This window comes from Mesocricetus auratus, unplaced genomic scaffold, assembly GCF_017639785.1.
Source record: "Mesocricetus auratus isolate SY011 unplaced genomic scaffold, BCM_Maur_2.0 Super-Scaffold_100107, whole genome shotgun sequence".
Lineage (NCBI taxonomy): Eukaryota > Metazoa > Chordata > Mammalia > Rodentia > Cricetidae > Mesocricetus > Mesocricetus auratus.
Genome location: NW_024429243.1, coordinates 7,160 through 27,586, shown reverse-complemented (window position 1 = coordinate 27,586; position 20,427 = coordinate 7,160). Strand labels below are relative to the sequence as shown.

General features: G+C 48.1%; 1 pseudogene; it reads right to left on the bottom strand.

Annotated features, from left to right (window-relative positions):
• Positions 1 to 3,028: 3,028 nt before the first annotated feature.
• Positions 3,029 to 14,021, bottom strand: LOC101837130 (annotated as a pseudogene).
• Positions 14,022 to 20,427: the final 6,406 nt, after the last annotated feature.

Genomic DNA, 20,427 nt, shown 5'->3' with positions numbered 1-20,427 from the left:
CTCACAACCATCAGGAGAACTCATGTGTACTTGAGCCCACATTGTGCAGAAGTCATGAGTGGGCTCCATATCTGTACACCTGACAGATGCTTGCTGCTCTCTGCAGCTCCTCCTAGAGTCTCCTCCTCTGCCACATCCTCTTGTGTTCTCCCTTCAGGGATCTTGGGATGCTGATTTGGCAGAACACTAGCATGATAGAGAGGTGGGTAACCTTAAAGCCAGGCCCCATCTTAGGTCCCAGTGTGGACACCCCTGCATTTGGCACCTTCACTACTGAGTTATCCATAGAGCTGAGAGCAGAGGGGTGCTATGGTACCCTCTTCCCATTTTGCTAATCATTTGGCTTGCTTGGAGAGTGCCAAGAATCCATGTCCACTCACAACACCCCTTACTGTGAGACAACTAAACCTTGTTGCTGCCTGCAGAGAACCCCCTCTCAGGTTTCTAGTCTACTTGGTACTCACTTCCTCTTGGCAGGTGGAGCCCTGAGAAACTGGCCTTTGAGTGAAGGCACGACAGGACACTTGAAGATGTCACTCTGGCAGCCAGACCAGCATTCCAGTAGGAAACTGCTGTCCCCACTGTAGATGGGTGCAGTGGCATATGGCTACATATCCACTGGGTAGACTCCCAGTGTGATTGCTGGGAAACAAACTCAGATCCCTTCAAAAAGCAGCAAGTGCTCTTCAGACCCAATATTTTGTTTTGTTTTGTTTTTGAGACAGGGTTTCTGTTCAGCTCTGGATGTCCTGGTTCTCATTCTGTAGACGAAGCTGGCCTCTCTCTCCTAGATATCCACCTGCCTCAGCCTCCCACATGCTAGGTTTGAAGGTGTGTACCAGGAAGTGCATTGCTTTTTGTATTTCTTAGTTACCCATTTGAGTGAGTGAGTGTGTGTGTGTGTGTGTGTGTGTGTGTGTGTGTGTGTGTAGGGTTTAGGAGTGTGTGGGGGTCAAGGATATCTTGGGGGAGTTGTACAAATTATGAATTTTTTGGTGATGTTTTAAGACTTACTACATTTTTATTTCATTTGGGGTTGGGTTGAGACCAATATATCCATGTGCTGTCACAGGACAACTTGACGGAATGGGTTCTCACTCTCTACAATATGGGCCCTGCAGATCAAAGTCAGGTTGTCATGTTTACTGGCAAGCACCCTTACACATTGAGCCATCTCATGGGCTCAACCTTTATTTTTCCTTTTGAATTTTGTGGTAAAGGTGAGTATAGGGCTCACACATGCTAAGCAATCTCTCTTCCAGGCAACTCTTTGTTGAGATTGACTCATGGTGACATTTTTCTTTCTGTGTTTGCTTTTTTAAAGATTGTTTTTGTTTTTGTACATGAATGTTTTATCATCATGTATGTTTGTGTATCATGTGCAATCTTGCTGCCTTTGGTGGTCACAAGAGAGCATTGGATCCCATGCAGTTGGAGTTATCATGTGAGTGCTGGGAGTTGAACCCAGGTCCTCCATAAAAGCAGCAAGTGCTCTTAAACCCTGTGCCAACTCAACTTGGTGCAGTTACTTTCTTTCTTTCTTTTTTTGTTTTAGAAGATTCTGAGTTTTATAACAAACCATATTGTACAGACTTGTGGGCTTAACGGGTCCAGCCCAGCTGGGTACCCCACTTGAACCTTGCTGGGGTGCCTCCGCCCCTCCCTCAAGCTGCCCCATCAAGCCTTTCTCCAATCCCAGGCCCCCTCCCTCCTGCCTTTGGTGGGCCCAGGTCCTGCCCCCAACCCAGGCGCCTTCCTGTTACTTCAGGTAGCTGGATAGATTCCCCTCCCCCACCCCCATGTGGTACAATCCAGTTCACCCTGGTCTAAGTTGAGTGACACCTGGACTCAACTCCTCACTCAGGATCTTGGGACCCCGAACCCACACCAGAAGAAGGAAAGTGGTGGAGAGAGGGGAGGTGCCAAGAGTCTGTTACTAAATTCCCACAGCAACTAAGAGGGACCGTTTCCAGTCTTAGTACTGATTTCCACAGGGTTCCATTGGCTACTATTTCCACGCAAACAGGAGTGGCAGTTCCCTAGGCAAATGAGACACATGTTTCCATGACGATGAAAGAATGGGAAGAGCCAAACTGGATAAGTCCCATCTTGCTCATCTTTAAGCTCCCACCCCCAACTCAAGTCATATGGGTGGAGCTGTTCAAGACAGTAAGTGCTGGGGGTGGGACAGTCCAAACTGGGTACCCACGAGCCCAGTCTTGGTCAAGCTGGTCCCCTCACACCACAATCCCCAAGGTCCGAGGTTCTCCCAGTTCAAGTAACACTTCAGTACAGATGAATGTTCAAATATTGTGTAGAGAGCCAGGCAGGGGTCTGGGCTACCCCTGTCATCACTCCCCTTACCACGATCTGGACAACAGGTAGCCTGTGGCCCTACTCCTTGCAATAGCTGCCATTTTCAGTGGCATTCAAGGAGTCTGGGTGCAGGAAAGGAGTGGAATCTGGGTGGAAGGGAGAGGGGTAACCCCAGAGAGGGTACTATCTCCATATCTGCTCTTCTCCCAGCCCCCAGTCCTGGCATTTCTTGGCTTCTAGAGACCCCTATCTGATATCTGGATCCCCAATTGCTCCTCTGGCTTCTCTTTTTGGCCCCCCATCCCACACACTAGTTTTTGGTCTCTCAACCCTTGTTGGTCTGCTTTCTGCCCTCCCCACACCCAGTATCCTGTGTACTAGATACCACTTCCCCTCATTCTTCCCTACTTGAGACTTGCACCTTCACTGCCCCTCCCACCATCCCTTTGGCTCAGCCCCTCCCCAGTACCTCTTGACCCACTTCCCCAGGGGATGGACAGTGAGTGAAGTGGGGGAAGGGAGAGATGGGAAGCAAGAACCCCAGAGACATCAGTGCAGATGGGAGAGGAATGCTCGCTCAAGTCACTGGGCAGGAAGCTCAAGTCATTAAACTCAGAGGAGCACCAAGTCATGAAGAGAAATAGCCTGGCATCCCACGGGTGGAATAAAGGTGAGAGGTACAGTCCTGGGGGAAGGGAGCATAGGCACCCTACTAGCTGTCCTTGAGAAATAGTTTCTCTTCTGGGCATCGAAAGGGGCCAGGTGGCCCAGCAGCTGCCAACTGGGCACAAGCTTCAGGTGAGAACTGGCGGCAGGAGCATAGGTCCAGGTGGTGAAGACGTGAGCAGTGATGGAACAGTGGAAGGCAGTGGTTCGTGAGGTGGTGGCATCCAGCAAGATTGGCATTCACCAGTGTATCTTGGAGAGGGGAAGTGGGAGCTGGGAGGAGGTGGACACTTGGGTCCCCAACATGGGCTCAGTGATTCAAATCCAGGGCACTGAGCTGGACAGCATGGTGCAGTAAGAGCCTCAGGGAGGCATCAGTGAGTTCCAGGCCTGTCAGGCAAAGTTCTGCCACACCCTGCAGCCACCCTCTGCTCTCTGTTTGTCCTGGTTTAGTGTCTGGTGGAAGCAGCAGCAGCTCACGAAGCTGTGAGTCTTTGACATCTTCAATCCAGTGGATGTCCAAGAGCAGAAGTGATGGAAGTGGAGCCGAGCCCAGGGCTGAGACGGAGAGCCAGGAGCACCCGGAAAGCACCAACTCCTGCAGGCCTTGCAGTCAGTTCAGAAGCCACATGAGCTGCTTTTGGAGACACCTGTCCAGCTGATGTCCAGAGCACGAGGCTGGTGGTGAACAACTCCACTAAGCATGGGTGGGGCCAGTGACTTCCTTCGGCTTAGGTCCATCCTAGGCCACAGACGTTTGTCTTAGCACCAGCAGCTCCAAGTCCGGCAGACTCGCATGAAGACACATAGCTCTTGGGGTCCCAGGTTCTGAAAGACACGAAGCCAGGCAGCTCGAGGCAGGAGGTAGTCGGATCCAGCAGCCAAAGGTAGAGTGTCAGGCTCTGGGCTTCCAGGGGTTGGGCGTACCACGTGCTGCTCCAACTATGGAGGCCCTGGTGGTGGGGCAGGGCCCAGGGGCCAGGTGAGCAGTGGTCCCCCACTGCTAGGGCGTATAGCCCTCCAATCCCCCATGGTTCTCCTTTTGCCAGAGCTACCCCTGGCTGGCCGCTGACCATTGCGAGCCTCCCCAGCAGCTTCTTCCTCACTAAGCAATGTGCCAGATGAGTCTGAGTCTGAGACAGATTTCGAGTCTGAGGAGGACTAGGAGGTATCAGGCACCCGCTCCAGCAGCTGTCACATCCCCTTAAAACGCTCCAGTTTTTCCCTCTGTAGTGATGGGGATGGCACTGCAGGTCCCTCAGCAGATGCCATAGGTGGCTTTAGTTTCTCCCATCTCTCGTGAGGCAGCCCAGGGTGTGAGGAGCCGCCCTCGCTATCGCTATTGCCGTTAGAAGATGGCGCTGGCATCTGCTGTCAGTTGGAGTTAACCGTTTAAGCTGTGCCTCTCCCGTGGTGTCATCTGGGGTGATGTGCAAACCAACAATCCCGGCTCTACACGTCTCACTCGGAGCTCCTAGGCTTATATAAGGGGCTGGGTTTCTTAGCTTGGGGTCTCCCTCTCAGAAGCTGATCATCTATCTCTCAAGATGTATTAAAGCTTTACTGCAGAAGGATCCGAGTGTCCTGCGTCGTTCTTGCTGGCGAGATGGTAGCGCGGGACATCTGGTGCCGAAACCCGGGAACTCTTCAACATCGCCGGCGCCGCGGGAGACCCTCGGAAGACGGGGCGGATTCAGAACTGCAGGGACGTAAGTGCAGAGAGGTATGCTTTATCCTGAATACCCCTTTATCGACTTTGGCCTTAGTTTGTCATCACCGTGGGACGGGTCAGTGGAGGCTTTGGTGCTAGTCCTGTTTGTCCTTCTCCTTCATCGTGGCTGGTGCTGACAGAACGGTGCTGTCAGTCTGGTGCTGTCAGTCTGGTGCTGTCAGTCTGGTGCTGTCAGTCTGGTAACGAAGTTGAGCGCCGTTTTTAGATAAGCCGCTAGCGCGATGGGGTTGTCACAGTCAGTGGTTACTGCCCTACAGACTGTGCTAAAACAAAGAGATCTTAAAATTGCACCACGAACACTTCAAAATTTTGTGAAGGAGGTAGATAGAGTGGCACCATGGTATGCTTGTTCCGGGTCCCTCACTGTGGCCTCATGGAACAAGCTAGGTAAAGAACTAGACAGGAAGCATGCAGAAGGAGATCTCCACTTAGGTACCAAAGCCATTTGGAAGCTAGTTAAAAACTGCTTGGAGGATGAGGCCTGTCACCCTCCTATAATAGAAAGTCAGGGAAACTTAGAGGAAGTTCAGGATAGCATGTCAGAAACTGAACGGAGTGAGAGAATGGGAGCTCGCAAAAGGAAAGACATGTCTAAGAAAAAAGGCCCTCCCCAAGAAGTTAAGAAAGGGGAGAGAGAGAAGGGAGTGATCAATCACCCCCTAACAAATCTAAGAAAAAGAAAAAGCCAGAATCTAGTCTATACCCTACAGTAGAGCTAGAAGCCTTGGAGTGTGAGGAGCCGCCCTCGCTATCGCTATTGCCGTTAGAAGATGGCGCTGACATGTGCTGTCAGTTGGAGTTAACCGTTAGAAGATGGCGCTGACATCTGCTGTCAGTTGGAGTTAACCGTTTAAGCTGTGCCTCTCCGTGGCGTCATCTGGGGTGATGTGCAAACCACCAATCCCGGCTCTACACGTCTCACTCGGAGCTCCTAGGCTTATATAAGGGGCTGGGTTTCTTAGCTTGGGGTCTCCCTCTAAGAAGCTGATCATCTATCTCTCAAGATGCATTAAAGCTTTACTGCAGAAGGATCCGAGTGTTCTGCATCGTTCTTGCTGGCGAGACGGTAGCGCGGGACATCTGGTGCCGAAACCCGGGAACTCTTCAACATCGCCGGCGCCGCGGGAGACCCCTCGGAAGACGGGGCGGATTCAGAACTGCAGGGACGTAAGTTCAGAGAGGTATGCTTTATCCTGAATACCCCCTTTCTCGACTTTGGCCTTAGTTTGTCATCACCGTGGGACGGGTCAGTGGAGGCTTTGGTGCTAGTCCTGTTTGTCCTTCTCCTTCATCGTGGCTGGTGCTGTCAGTCTGGTGCTGTCAGTCTGGTGCTGTCAGTCTGGTAACGAAGTTGAGCGCCGTTTTTAGATAAGCCGCCAGCGCGATGGGGTTGTCACAGTCAGTGGTTACTGCCCTACAGACTGTGCTAAAACAAAGAGATCTTAAAATTGCACCACGAACACTTCAAAATTTTGTGAAGGAGGTAGATAGAGTGGCACCATGGTATGCTTGTTCCGGGTCCCTCACTGTGGCCTCATGGAACAAGCTAGGTAAAGAACTAGACAGGAAGCATGCAGAAGGAGATCTCCACTTAGGTACCAAAGCCATTTGGAAGCTAGTTAAAAACTGCTTGGAGGATGAGGCCTGTCACCCTCCTATAATAGAAAGTCAGGGAAACTTAGAGGAAGTTCAGGATAGCATGTCAGAAACTGAACGGAGTGAGAGAATGGGAGCTCGCAAAAGGAAAGACATGTCTAAGAAAAAGGCCCTCCCCAAGAAGTTAAGAAAGGGGAGAGAGAGAAGGGAGTGATCAATCACCCCCTAACAAATCTAAGAAAAAGAAAAAGCCAGAATCTAGTCTATACCCTACAGTAGAGCTAGAAGCCTTGGAGCTAGATAATTCTGATTCTGACACTCTGGATTCTAGCGAAGAAGGTGGTCTAGAGGAGGAGGTGGCACGGTATGAGGAAGAAAGATATCACCCTGATAGACACCGGCCACTGAAAACAAAAATGAATGTGAGGCCACCGCCTATAAATCCGGCGGGCTCACGCCCCTCAGCGCCTCCGCAGTATGAGCTTCGGCTGAATACTGGTACTGACTCTTTTTTACCTTTAGAGGAACGGAGAAAAATACAAGTAGCTTTTCCAGTATTCGAGAATACGGAAGGCGGAAGAGTACATACCCCTGTAGATTACAATCAAATCAAAGAATTGGCCGAATCCGTTCGTAATTATGGGGTCAATGCTAACTTTACCACATTACAGGTGGAAAGGCTTGCTAATTTTGCCATGACTCACACTGACTGGCAGACGACAGTGAAAGCAGTGCTTCCCAACATGGGACAATACATGGAATGGAAGGCTCTCTGGTATGATGCAGCCCAGGCACAAGCTAGAGTTAATGCCACGGCTGAAGATGAGAATCAGAGGCAGTGGACATTTGAAATGCTGACAGGTCAGGGTCAACATGCCCTTAATCAAACCAACTACATCTGGGGTGTCTATGGTCAGGTGTCGGCCGCCGCTATTAAAGCATGGAAGGCCCTCACAAAAAGGGGAGAGTCCAGTGGACACCTTACAAAGATTGTCCAAGGACCCCAAGAGCCATTTTCAGACTTTGTGGCCAGAATGACAGAGGCCGCCAGTCGCATCTTTGGTGATTCAGAACAAGCTATGCCCCTGATTGAGCAACTTGTCTATGAACAAGCAACCCAGGAATGTCGAGCGGCTATCGCCACTCGCAAAAGCAAAGGTTTACAAGATTGGCTCAGAGTGTGCAGGGAGCTGGGGGACCCCTAACCAATGCAGGACTAGCTGCCGCCATTTTATAAACGCACAGGTATAGAGATTTATCTAATCGAAAAGCTTGTTTTAATTGTGGGAAAATGGGGCACCTTAAGAAAGATTGTCAAGCCCCTGAAAGAACAAGAGAATCGAAGCTTTGCCGTCGTTGTGGTAAAGGTTATCATAGGGCTAGCGAATGCAGGTCAGTCCGGGATGTAAAAGGGAGGCTTCTGCCCCTATTGAAGAACCCAAGGTACCCCAATCAAAAAACGGGTCACGGGGCCCATGGTCCCAGGGCCCTCAGAAATATGGGAACCAATTTCAGAAAAGCAATCAAGAGGAAGTAGAGGTTTCCGAGGAACCCCCGGAATGGACTTGCGTGCCGCCTCCGACTTCTTACTCATGCCCCAAATGAATGTTCAACCGGTCCCAGTCCATTCCCCTGGACCTTTGCCCCCTGCCACCATTGGGCTTATTCTGGGCCGTGGCTCCTTAACTTTACAGGGACTCATTATATATCCTGGAATTGTTGACCCGTATCATAAAGAGGAGATTCAAGTTCTCTGTTCTAGCCCTCGGGGTGTATTTTCTATAAAGCAGGGAGATAGAATTGCACAACTGGTGTTGCTGCCCTCCCTCGGGGATGGAGAAACCTACACTTTACAAAAAAGGGCTATGGGATCTTCTGGAAGTGATTCAGCCTATCTGGCTATACCCCTAAATGAGAGACCTACAATAAAATTGTTAATTAATGGAAAAGAATTTGAAGGGATAATGGATTCGGGAGCAGACAAAAGCATTATTTCACTCCATTGGTGGCCGAAGTCTTGGCCCACTGTTGTTTCATCTCATTCTCTACAAGGTCTTGGATACCAGTCCTCTCCTGCCATCAGTGCCTCAGCCTTAACCTGGCGGAACGCTGAGGGCAAACAGGGATGTTTTACCCCCTATGTGTTGCCACTCCCTGTAAATTTATGGGGACGGGATGTGTTACAAGCCATGGGCATGACCCTAACTAATGAATACTCCCCCAGGCATCAGCCATTATGGCAAAGATGGGGTATACAAAGGGTAGAGGCTTGGGTAGGCAAGAACAAGGCAGAATAAAACCCATTACACAACATGGAAATCGTGGTAGAAAAGGACTGGGTTTTATTTAGGGGCCGTTGAGGCTTCACGACCCATACCGTGGAAAACAGAGGAGCCGTTATGGGTCTCTCAATGGCCTCTATCCTCTGAAAAATTAGAGGCTGTCACAAGATTACTGCAAGAACAGGAACGGCTGGGGCATCTAGAGCCTTCTACCTCCCCATGGAATACACCAATTTTTGTTATTAAGAAGAAATCTGGGAAGTGGAGATTACTCCACGACCTGCGGGCCATTAAAAATCAGATGCATCTTTTTGGCCCTGTTCAAAGAGGCCTTCCTTTTCTTTCTGCACTTCCTCAAGATTGGAAGCTTATTATTATAGATATTAAGGATTGTTTCTTCTCTATTCCACTTTACCCACGGGATAGACCAAGGTTTGCCTTCACTATCCCTTCTCTTAATCATATGGAACCAGACAAGAGATTTCAGTGGAAGGTACTGCCGCAAGGCATGGCCAATAGCCCAACAATATGTCAGCTGTATGTGCAGGAGGCTTTGGAGCCAATTAGGAAGCAATTTACATCTTTAATCGTTATCCATTATATGGACGATATTCTTATTTGTCACAAAGAGTTAGATGTTTTACAAAAGGCTTTTCCCATGCTGGTGGCTGAATTAAAACAGTGGGGATTAGAGATTGCCTCAGAAAAGGTTCAAATTGCAGATACAGGCCTCTTTTTGGGCTCAATGATTACTCCCAAAAATATAGTTCCTCAGAAAATAGAAATTCGCAAAGACCACTTACAAACATTAAATGATTTTCAGAAACTTCTGGGAGATATAAATTGGTTGAGGCCCTTTTTAAAAATTCCATCTGCTGATCTAAAACCCCTCTTCGATCTCCTGGAGGTTGAGCCTCATATCTCCTCACCCAGAAAATTTACCCCTGCCGCCCACCGAGCCTTACAGATGGTGGAAGAGGCCTTACAGGAAGCACAATTACAACGTATTGAGGAGTCACTACCTTTTAATCTGTGTGTTTTTAAGACAGCTCAATTGCCAACTGCAGTCCTGTGGCAACATGGACCATTACTTTGGATTCATCCAAATGCTTCCCCTGCTAAGATTATTGACTGGTACCCTGATGCTCTTGCACAGCTCGCGCTTGCGGAATAAAAGCAGCTGTTACACATTTTGGCAGGGATCCTGATTCCTTGATTGTGCCTTATACTGCTGCACAAGTTCAGACCTTGGCAGCCACATCTAGTGATTGGGCAGTTTTAGTTACTTCCTTTTCAGGACAAATTGATAATCATTTTCCAAAGCATCCAATTTTACAGTTTGCCCTAAACCAGGCTATAGTGTTTCCACAAATGACAGCTAAAGACCCACTCCCAGATGGGACTGTGGTGTACACTGATGGATCAAAAACTGGTATGGGAGCTTATGTGGTCAAGGATAGGGTTATATCTAAACAATATAATGAAACTTCACCTCAAGTTGTAGAATGTCTGATAGTACTGGAGGTTCTTGAGGCTTTTCCAGGACCCCTCAATATTGTATCAGATTCCTCTTATGTGGTTAATGCAGTTAATCTCCTTGAGATAGCTGGAATAATAAGATCCTCCAGCAGAGTTGCTAACATCTTTCAGAAGATACAAGCTGCCTTGTTAAATAGGAGATTTCCTGTTTTCATTACCCATGTCCGAGCACATTCTGGACTCCCAGGTCCCATGTCCTTAGGGAATGACTTAGCGGACAAGGCTACAAAGCTGGTGGCCGCTGCCTTGTCTACCCATGCACAAGCAGCAAAAGAATTCCATCAGCGCTTTCATGTGACGGCTGAGACCTTGCGCCGTCGTTTTGCTCTATCCAGGAAAGAGGCTAGGGAAATTGTTACTCAATGCCAGAATTGCTGCGAATTCTTACCTACTCCCCACATGGGAATAAACCCACGTGGCATTAGACCATTGCAGATGTGGCAGATGGATGTTACTCATATTCCCTCTTTTGGAAGGCTTCAATATGTTCATGTTTCTGTTGACACCAGTTCTGGCGTAATGTTTGCCACACCCCTAACAGGGGAAAAGGCCTCATATGTGATTCAACATTGCCTTGAGGCCTGGAGTGCTTGGGGAAAACCCAGAATTTTAAAAACAGACAATGGACCAGCATATACCTCTCAAAACTTCCAACAGTTTTGTCGGCAAATGGATGTTACCCATCTAACTGGCCTACCTTATAACCCTCAAGGACAGGGCATTGTCGAAAGTGCCCATCGTACACTCAAATCATATCTGATTAAACAAAAGGGGAGTATTGAGGATGTTCTACCCTCGGTACCAAGAGTTGCTGTATCCATGGCACTTTTTACCCTTAATTTCTTGAACTCTGATGCCCAAGGCCACACTGCGGCCGATCGCCACAGTTTAGAGCCTGATAGGCCAAAAGAAATGGTAAAATGGAAAGATGTCTTGACTGATCTCTGGAAAGGCCCGGATCCTATTCTAATAAGATCCAGGGGAGCTGTGTGTGTTTTTCCACAGGAGGAAGAAAACCCCCTGTGGATCCCTGAAAGACTCAATCGAAGAGCTCCTTCACAACTCCAGAATAAGAAGGATGGAGGCCAAGTGGGTGATGAAGACTCTACTACTCGGGATGATGGTTCCTAGTATGATGGGAGAGTTACGGTGGGCCATCATGTCTACCTTCCCCTACCGATGCCAGTGATGCAGAATGCCCAGGTGTTCCCTAGATTTTTCACAACTAATAGAGAGTTGAGGCTTGCCTTTTTGCCTTTAGATCCTCAGATACAGAGTTTTCAGGATGAGAGAACCTTGTCATTAGTAGGAAGCTTGTGCTTTACTGTGATTTCTTCATTAAAGGATAATTTTATTCATATGGATCCAGAAAGATCTAATGCTAATCCTTTTGAATTAATGGAAGCTGTACTGATCTTTCTCCTATGATAGTGAGAAGGGACAGATTACTTTTGATTGGAAAGGGGCATTAGGCAACAGTCTGAGTGAGGGACAGAGCTATGGATCATCTGATTGGTCCTCCTCCAATGTTAAGTATACCCCTTTTAAGAGAACTAATTATTCAGCTGCTCCAATTTGTGTTTGGCTGCCCTTTATTTGAGTTGTGAGTAATGATACCTTAGGTAAGAATCAGAAAGAAATAAATTGCTCTGCTTAGAATTGTTTTTATGCATTATGCTGGGATGCTATTAAGCACCCTTTTGCTTTGGTAATGCGCATGCCTCGATTTGTTCCAGTTCCTGTTGAGACGCCAAGTAATTTGAGTTTGTTTAGGGAAAAGCGAGATTTTTGGGATCTCTGCTATTATTGTGGGCCTGATAGCCACCGCCGCGGTTACTGCTTCGGTTACCTCCTCGGACCTTGCACTTTCCGCCACTGTGCAGACAACTCAAACCATTAATGAACTATAGGCCACTGTGACCATGGTCCTAGATAAACAGGCCACTGCCAATTCTCAGATACAAGGAGGCCTGATGTTGGTAAACCAACAGATTAATTTGGTTCAGGAACAATTGGATATATTGTGGCAGATGGCCCAATTGGGATGTGAACAAAAGTTGCCTGGCCTTTGTGTCACTTCAGTACAATATGAGAATTTTACAAGAGCAGCTAACCTGTCACAAGCTCTGTCTCAACATTTATTACAGAATTGGACTTTTGAGTTTGAGCAGACACTCTGTGAGTTGAGAGTGGCGTTACTGCAAGTGAATTCGATGCGTCTGGATCTTTCTCTGATGGAAGGCCTCTCCTCCTGGATTTCATCTGTATTTTCTTATTTTAAGGAATGGGTGGGGGTGGGATCATTTAGCCTAGTTCTCTGCTGTGGAATAGTGTTGATGCTTTGGATGGTGTGTAAGCTCAGAGCCCAAACAAAAGAGACAAAGTGGTGGTGGCACAAGCACTTGCTGCCTTAGAACACGGAGCCTCCCTGACATTTGGTTAACCATGTTAAAGCAATAGGTCGCTGGCCTCCCGGCTCTTGCACCCCACGAGGCTAGTCTCATTGCACGGGATAGAGTGGGTAGGCTTCAGCAGCCCAAGGAGTTGCAAGGCTAAGCACTGCACAGGAGAGGTCTGCGGTATAACGACTTTCTCCTGGGAGATAAGTCATCTTGCATGAAGGTTCTATGTCATGATCTCCTTCCCCCAGAAAAACGACATCGGACTGGTCAGGGCTCCCTCTGGGGATAAGACCCTGGAGAGGAGCTTTGTACATGTTCCGAATTTGCACATGGGGATTTGACCTCTATCTCCACTCCAAAGTTGTGGGTGTCCTATTGCTTCAAAAATAAATGAATAGGGGGAGATGTGAGGAGCCGCCCTCGCTATCGCTATTGCCGTTAGAAGATGGCGCTGACATCTGCTGCCAGTTGGAGTTAACCGTTTAAGCTGTGCCTCTCCCGTGGCGTCATCTGGGGTGATGTGCAAACCACCAATCCCAGCTCTACACATCTCACTCGGAGCTCCTAGGCTTATATAAGGGGCTGGGTTTCTTAGCTTGGGGTCTCCCTCTCAGAAGCTGATCATCTATCTCTCAAGATGTATTAAAGCTTTACTGCAGAAGGATCCGAGTGTCCTGCGTCGTTCTTGCTGGCGAGACGGTAGCGCGGGACACCAGGGTGGCAGGATGAGAATGCCTAGCTCGGATTCAGAACACTTGGGGGCAGAAGACTGGGGCTGTCTGGGTTCGCTCCTCAGAGGAGGCAGGCATTTCCCCCCACCTTCTGCAAACGCCTCTCTCGGCCTCCTTTCACCTTCTCCCTTGGGGTTGGGGGCTCATTCCCTGCCTCTCTCACCTTCCATTTGGTGGTTGGGCCAGCAGGTAAGGGTCCCTGTCTTCTGGGCAAAGGTGGTTGTGGTGGTGGTGGCAGCTCCTTTGTCAGCTCCATCCACCCCTTAGATTAGTGCCTTCATCACCATTGTCAGCCCTAAGGCTCCCTGGATGGACGCCCACCTGCATCCTTGCTTGCCCAAGCTTCCTGGGTACATCAGGGGCACTCTCAGAAGTTGGGAATCTCTGAATTAATAACACCCTCAGCCTTTGCCATCTTCAGGCAGCCAGGGTGGACGATCTCTTTGCAAATTGTACACTCCATGAGGCTCAAACCAAATTTCTCTTCCTCTCCTTCCACTGTAGCCGCCATCCCTGCCTCCCCACACAAGAGGCATACAGCTGCACAGGCGCAGTGCACTGCCAAAACAGGCACAACTGCTTCATGCGCCCAGGCCCGCTCCCCTCCCCCACCTGAACTTCTTCATGTCTTGCAGAAGTGGCAATGCCTCCACTCAGTTCGGACACAGGCACGGCAGGGGTGGCAGCGGGTTCGGCATCGGTGTGCTCAGGCTCCGGGTCCCTGGCTGCTCGACAACATTTGGGGTGTCAGCAACACTGAGGGGTCACACGTGTCCCGTGAGCCATCTCTTCCCTTCTAGGCTGCTCCCAGGAGGTCGGCGGCCATTGGCGGCGGGGGATGGGAGGGCGAGTGGCACTGTGTGTGGAACTCACAGAACACCCCACTGCCCCCCAGGGCCCTCGGCCCCTCCCTCCGGTGGAAGCCAGGAAGGCAGCGAGTGCAGATGGGGAGTGCTGTGGGCAAGGCCTTCCCATGGGCTGCAGTGCAGCCCTTCCAGGGGAGGTACTTCTCTGGTGGGGCTCAGTCCCACAGTCCCCCCTGAGACCAACAGGGGCTCCTAGGGCACAGGGTGCTCAGCTTCTGCCTGGGCCTCACTCAATCCCGGGTACTAGTCTCAGCTCTCTACCCCCACCTCTCCCCAAAGCACCCAACCCTTAACTGGCTCCTTCCCAGCTCCAACTTGCAGTTACTTTCATTAAGGGTTCTTTTAGTTGGATTGACACTAAGTTCTGCAGCCCTGATATTATATTACCGCCAGGACAGGGAGCCAGATCTGCCTGAGTGCCTGCACTCATGCCTGTTCAGGGTTAGAGTTACTCTATGTACTCCCTATACAGGGAGTATACTCCCTATGTACTCCCTCTACGAGGGGTGGGCACAGGCAAAAGAGTTTTGAGGCAAGATGGCAAGTTCTGGAACCAAGTCAGTTGAAGTACAACCTGTGAGCAAGGCCAGGCTGGACACCAGCCATGCTGTCATGCCTGGGAGAATCAGAGCTTGCACTCTGCTTTTCCCAGCTGATTCTCTTCAAGTCCTTGAGGGTCTGCCTGGTAACTCCTATCCTATACAGGCTAGGAGTCTGTAGCTTGCTGGCTCTGATGCTGGCCTAGACAGTCCAGGCCATTGTATGTGGATGCACAGACTGACCCACATACTTGACAAGCTTCTTCACTCCAATCTGAATATGCTTGGGTGATTTCTGCAAAGAGAGGGTTTTAGTTTCCCTGTTCCATCATGCTGCCTCCTGATTTTCTGCACAGGGTCCCCTGCTCCAATGGTCAATGAGAAAGAAATGAAACACAACACGACCCACACTGTGCTGCTTCTTGCTTTATCTGCAGTACCTTGTGGTGATGTTTTGTTTATGATCTAATTAATAAATCTTGCCTGAAGATCACAGTGCAAAGCTAGCCACAGGCACAGAGGCCAGTTAGTGGTGCTATGCACCTGTAGTTCTAGAAGCCACACTAGTTAGTCATAGAATGCAGATGGTGGTGGTACATACCCTTAATCCCAGAAGTGGGAAGACAGAGACAGATTGATCACTCTTTGTGCAAGGCCTCCCTGACCTAATTGATCCACTCTAAAAGAGAAACAGAACTCACACAAAGGTGAACTCAGCATTTAGTATCCCATACCCTAATCCCAGCACTAGAGAGGAAGATAAGGCAGGAGGAGGCAGGAGCTCAAGGAGTCTGAGGAGCAGTGCAGTTGGGAGTAGTCTGAGTTTCATGGATCACCGCTTCAGTCTGAGCATTGGTGGAGGTGAGAATGCTCTAGTGGCTGACTGCTTTGCTTCTCTGACCTTCAGCTTTAACCCCAATATGTGTCTCTGGGTTGTTAATAATTTATGTTACAGTACCTGGTACCCACCAATGCTTCTGGTGATGTTGTTGCTGTTTGTAAGCTTTGTAGACTTGCACCAGTGTAGAACCTTGGTGTCTCCTTAAGTCCAATGTAATAGGTGTAGAAAACAAGCACATCCTGAGTATGCCATAGAGAGTCAGTTGCTGGCACCACCATAGCACACAGAAGCACAGGCCCATCAAGATGACTCAGTGTTGAAGGTGGTCCAGCAGACATGTGTTAGTTTCCTGTGTCTGATGCATGAGACTGTCCCCTTTGACAAAATATGCTTGTGCTCTACAGACAGTCTCAAAACTTCTGCATCTCCCTTGGATTTCTAAGAAAGGTTATTAAAGGGAAGGTGGCCTGACCACTGACTGTCCCTTCCCATAATAGGTCTCTGTTTCAGCCAAAGGAAGGAAGCCTCCTGAGGGAAGGAAGGTCATTGCCTAGGAGCAAATGAGGGACTCAGCTAGGGGTAGGTGGTGGTGGCTAAAGCAGGGACTCTGGAATAGGGAAGGGCTGCCAGGCCTCCTCTAGAACTATCACAACAATCTGTCATCAACATGGCTATAGGTCTGCCTGATCCAGACAGTTCTTCACTTCCCAGGTGATCCTAGATTATGTCAGGTTGACAGTAGAAACTGACCATTAAGGGGTCTCTGTCAGAAATGAACTGGTTCAAGTATTTATGATTGGAGCAGGAGCAGAGTGCCTGAGGGCACAGTCATATGCCCACAGAGCTGCTTGCATTCCCAGGGAGGAGCTGGGGTTGGCCAGGAGCTGTTTTTTGCTAAAGGTTTAGGGCCTTTGCAGAAATTACATCCAAGAGGGATGTTTGACATCTGAGTACTTGGGAAGGAAAGCAGGGAGATCAGGAGTTTAAGGTTATTCTTGGCCACATGGGGAGATTCAGACCAACCTCGGCTACATGAGACCGTATCTCAAACAACAAGAAAACAAAATAAAAAATTTTGTTTTTCCAGCTGGGAATAAGCAAACTCCATGAGCTGGGCTAGGATTTTCTCATGTGAATCACTGAAAGCATCATTTCTGCTGAGTCAGTCAGGGATCAGAACCTGCCTGGGTTTAAACAGGGTCCACACCTAACAGTCACTCTGACCCTTAGTGGATATATGCAGGCATTTTCTTTGGATTTTGGCCTTTAGTGGATACAGTCAGAGCTTCTGGTTGGGACCTTGGTGTCAACATGACACCCTGGATAGGACTTCACTAGCCCAGATGTAGCACTATTAAAGTTAAAGACCTATTTTTTATTTCATTTTGTCATTGTTGGCATTTGTTACTGGCTTCTTGGCACATGTGACATCAGAGAACAGCTTTGTTGGGTCCATTTTTTCTTCCATATTCAGAAAGTTCCCGGGATAGATAAAATCTTAAGGTTTGCCAGGAAAGCGCCTTTATATGCTCAGCCAACCAGCCAGTGAAACCATCCCTCCTTTGTAGACACAACCATGAAGTTTCTATATATCTGAGGATATCATTGAATTCCTCAATGCTGGGTTGGCCTTAAGAAAAGACCTACTAACTTCATAGGTCCAGGAGGTTGGAGGGACTGCTGTCATTATTCTAGCTGAGTTTGTAGAAAATGAAGTTTCTTGGTTTCTCTGTGTAACAATACCAGCTGTCCTGGAAAATTTCTTTGCAGACCAGGAGAGCTGGCCTCGAACTCACAGAGGTATACCTGCCTCAGCTTGTGAATACTGGACTAAAGGTGTGTGTGATGCAATGCTTGGCAGTAATTTGTTATTCTAAAAAGTGATTTTGGGGAGGTAGAGAGATGGCTCAGCAATTAAAAGCACATGCTGCTCTTACCTAGGACCCAAGTTCTGTTCCCAGGGTAAGCGTCTGGCAGCACAACTGTTGCAGTTCCAGCTTGAGGACTCACCAAATCTGGCCTGTGCTGACATTTAAATTTTTACCTGAACCTTGAGCCACCATTAGGGTTCTGAGATCGCTCAGCAAGCAAAGCATAATGATGAGTGTTTGGCACCCAGGAACTAAAGGGACGGAGAGAACTGACTCCTATAAGTCTTCCTTGAATCTCCATGGGTAAGATGCAAACAACAAAATGAATGTTTTTGTTTTTGTTTTGTTTTGTTTTAATTTGTTTTGCTAAAGGCACCAATAGAACCTTTGGCCATAGACAAAATTGTCCCTTCTGTTTCCTCTGTCCACAGATGTCAGCCAGGTGCTGCACCTTTTCTCCCAGGCCAAGAAAGAAGAAGCCTTGATAAACCATGAGGGATTTGAAGAGGTTCAAGTTATGCCCACCTGCAGCCAGTGATACTTCAGTCCAGATGTCCTCAGGGAATACAGTCCCCTTCCAGGAAAGGACTAATCACAGTGCAGGCTTGACCCTTCAGTGAGCTCATGTAGCTTGGCCTGCCACATTGTGAGCATTTCCCAGCTGTCTTTCCAGCCCAATTCTATTTCCTCTGAGCCTTGTTCACATAGACTGAAGGAAGTTTGGGTTAGGTAGTATTATGAGTAATTTTGTGTGCTTCCTTTTTCCACACTTTCCACTTGGGTGGCTCTGAGTATTGAGACTGACATAGCTGGTTATCCCCGGACCTTTTCCCTACAATCGCTTCCCCTTTGGCCTAAAACATAACAGCATGACAATCTCCTGATTCCTTACAAAAGGCAGATATTTTAGGACCTCAGGAAAAGAAGGGTCAGTGGGTCCTGTTCATCAACCCCAGGCTCCCAAAAAGAGTGCTTTCTGGCTTACTTAGTATAGCCAATGTAGTGACAATCCCAAGTGTCCACTTTTATGGCCATTACAGAATTACTCCGACGATTCAATGCTCAACTGAGAAGCCAGGACTATAAGTTCCTGTGACTTCAATCTCTTTGGGGAACCCTGCCTCAGGTTGGCAGGACAGCTGTTTGCAGCCCTGAAGGGGGCAATGTGTGATGAGTCCAGGAGGATGTGGGCAATGACTGAACACCCCTGGGATTTGCACACAGAGTGAACTGTCAAGATGTCATAGAAGTTCTGAAGAAGCTATGTTGTACAGGGCCAGCAATCCTGATCAGGAAAGGTACTGGTTGCCATACCTGATGACCTGAGTTTCATCCCTGGAACCCACATGCTCATGGTAGAAGGAAAGAACTGACTCCTGCAAGTTGTCCTTCCTACTTGGACTCTCTCTCTCTCTCTCTCTCTCTCTCTCTCTCTCTCCTCTCTCTCTCTCTCTCTCTAAATGCCTCTATAAGTGAATGTAAAAATAATTGTGGCATGGCTCTGTGGTAGAGGCCCTAACTAGAAGGGTAGGGCTAGTGTGTAGCTTGGGTAAGCTTGCCTAGCATGTTGCAAGCCTTATATTTAATCCCAAGGATTGAAAAATAAAGTGTATTTGAATGAAACATTCAGTCTTTCTTGTTATAATTTCCTAATATACACAGCATAATAGGCTAGGCTTGATGGCATACTCCTTTAATCTCAGTACTCCAGAGGCAGGGGCAGAGGCAGGTGGATCTCTATAAAGTTGGTGCCAGCCTTGTTTTCAATATTGTGAGTTCCAGGACAGCCTGTGCTATGTAGTGAGTATAAGGATTCAGACATTATGCTGGCCTGTCACTGTTACCTGGTAGAATGCACTCAGGTCAGCCCAAGGTTCCATGAGTGCTAAGTCTGCATGCAGGTGTAAAGGGCCCCTGTAAAGGACAGATGCCCACCTACTTTCACTCTTTTTGCTCTCTCCTCTTGCTCTTCTCTTCCTCTCCTCCTCTCTTGCTTCCTTTCTTGCTCTCCTGCTCTACCCCTCTTGTTCCCCTAATCTCTCTATCTTATCACCCTCTGACTCCCCCTCCCCGCTTTAATAAACTCCATGATTAATGTGTCGCTTGGTTTGTGTTCTATTGCAATTGCAAGGTAACTTAAACAAAAGAGCAATAGTGAGACCTTGTCTCAAGAAAACAAAAGAAAGAAAAGAGTCACATTGTATGAAAGGAAAACTATTTGCTCAATACCCCCACCCCCCAAGGCCAAGTCATCAGCACAAAGGAGATTTCTTTGCCCCAGAAGGACATGGGAAGGGAATAAGAAACAAACACAGGAGATAGAAGTCAAGAGAGAAGTGGAAGGAACAAGAGAAAATTGGCAGCAATATTTGTCCCAGACGGGCAAAGGCCTGCCTCTCAGTAAAGGGGAGATAGACGTGGCCCATAGGCAAATGGTGGTATGGTGGTTTATAAAGGTAAAATGGGAAACCTTGTGTCAGGAAGAGGTATTTAATTTTAGTTTGGTATATTAACTAAGTGAGGCAAAGGGATTATTTTTTATTAAAAATCTATTTACCTTCTATTGACAGGATTGCACTGTGTAGCCAAGCCTAGCTTAGAATGCTTAATCCTCTAGTTACTAAATACTGAGATGTGTTCTATATCATGCTTGCAATAGGATATTATTTTATTTTTTATTTGTTTTTTTTGTTTTTTTGTTTTTGGTTTTTATGAGGCAAGGTTTCTCTGTGTTGTTTTGGAGGCTGTCGGTTCAGCCCAGCCTCGAACTCACAGAGATCTGCCTGACTCTGCCTCCCGAGTGCTGGGATTAAAGGTGTGCGCCACCACTGCCCGACAATTTTTATTTGTATTCTTATGATTTAATATATATACAGTCTTCTGCATGCATGCCAGAAGAGCATACCAGATATCATTACAGATGGTTGCAAGCTATCATGTGGTTGCTGGGAATTGAACTCAGGACATCTGGAATAGCAGTCAGTTCGCTTAAACACTGAGCCATCTCTCCAGCTCCAAAGGGGACTTTTTTTTGGTTTGTATTTTT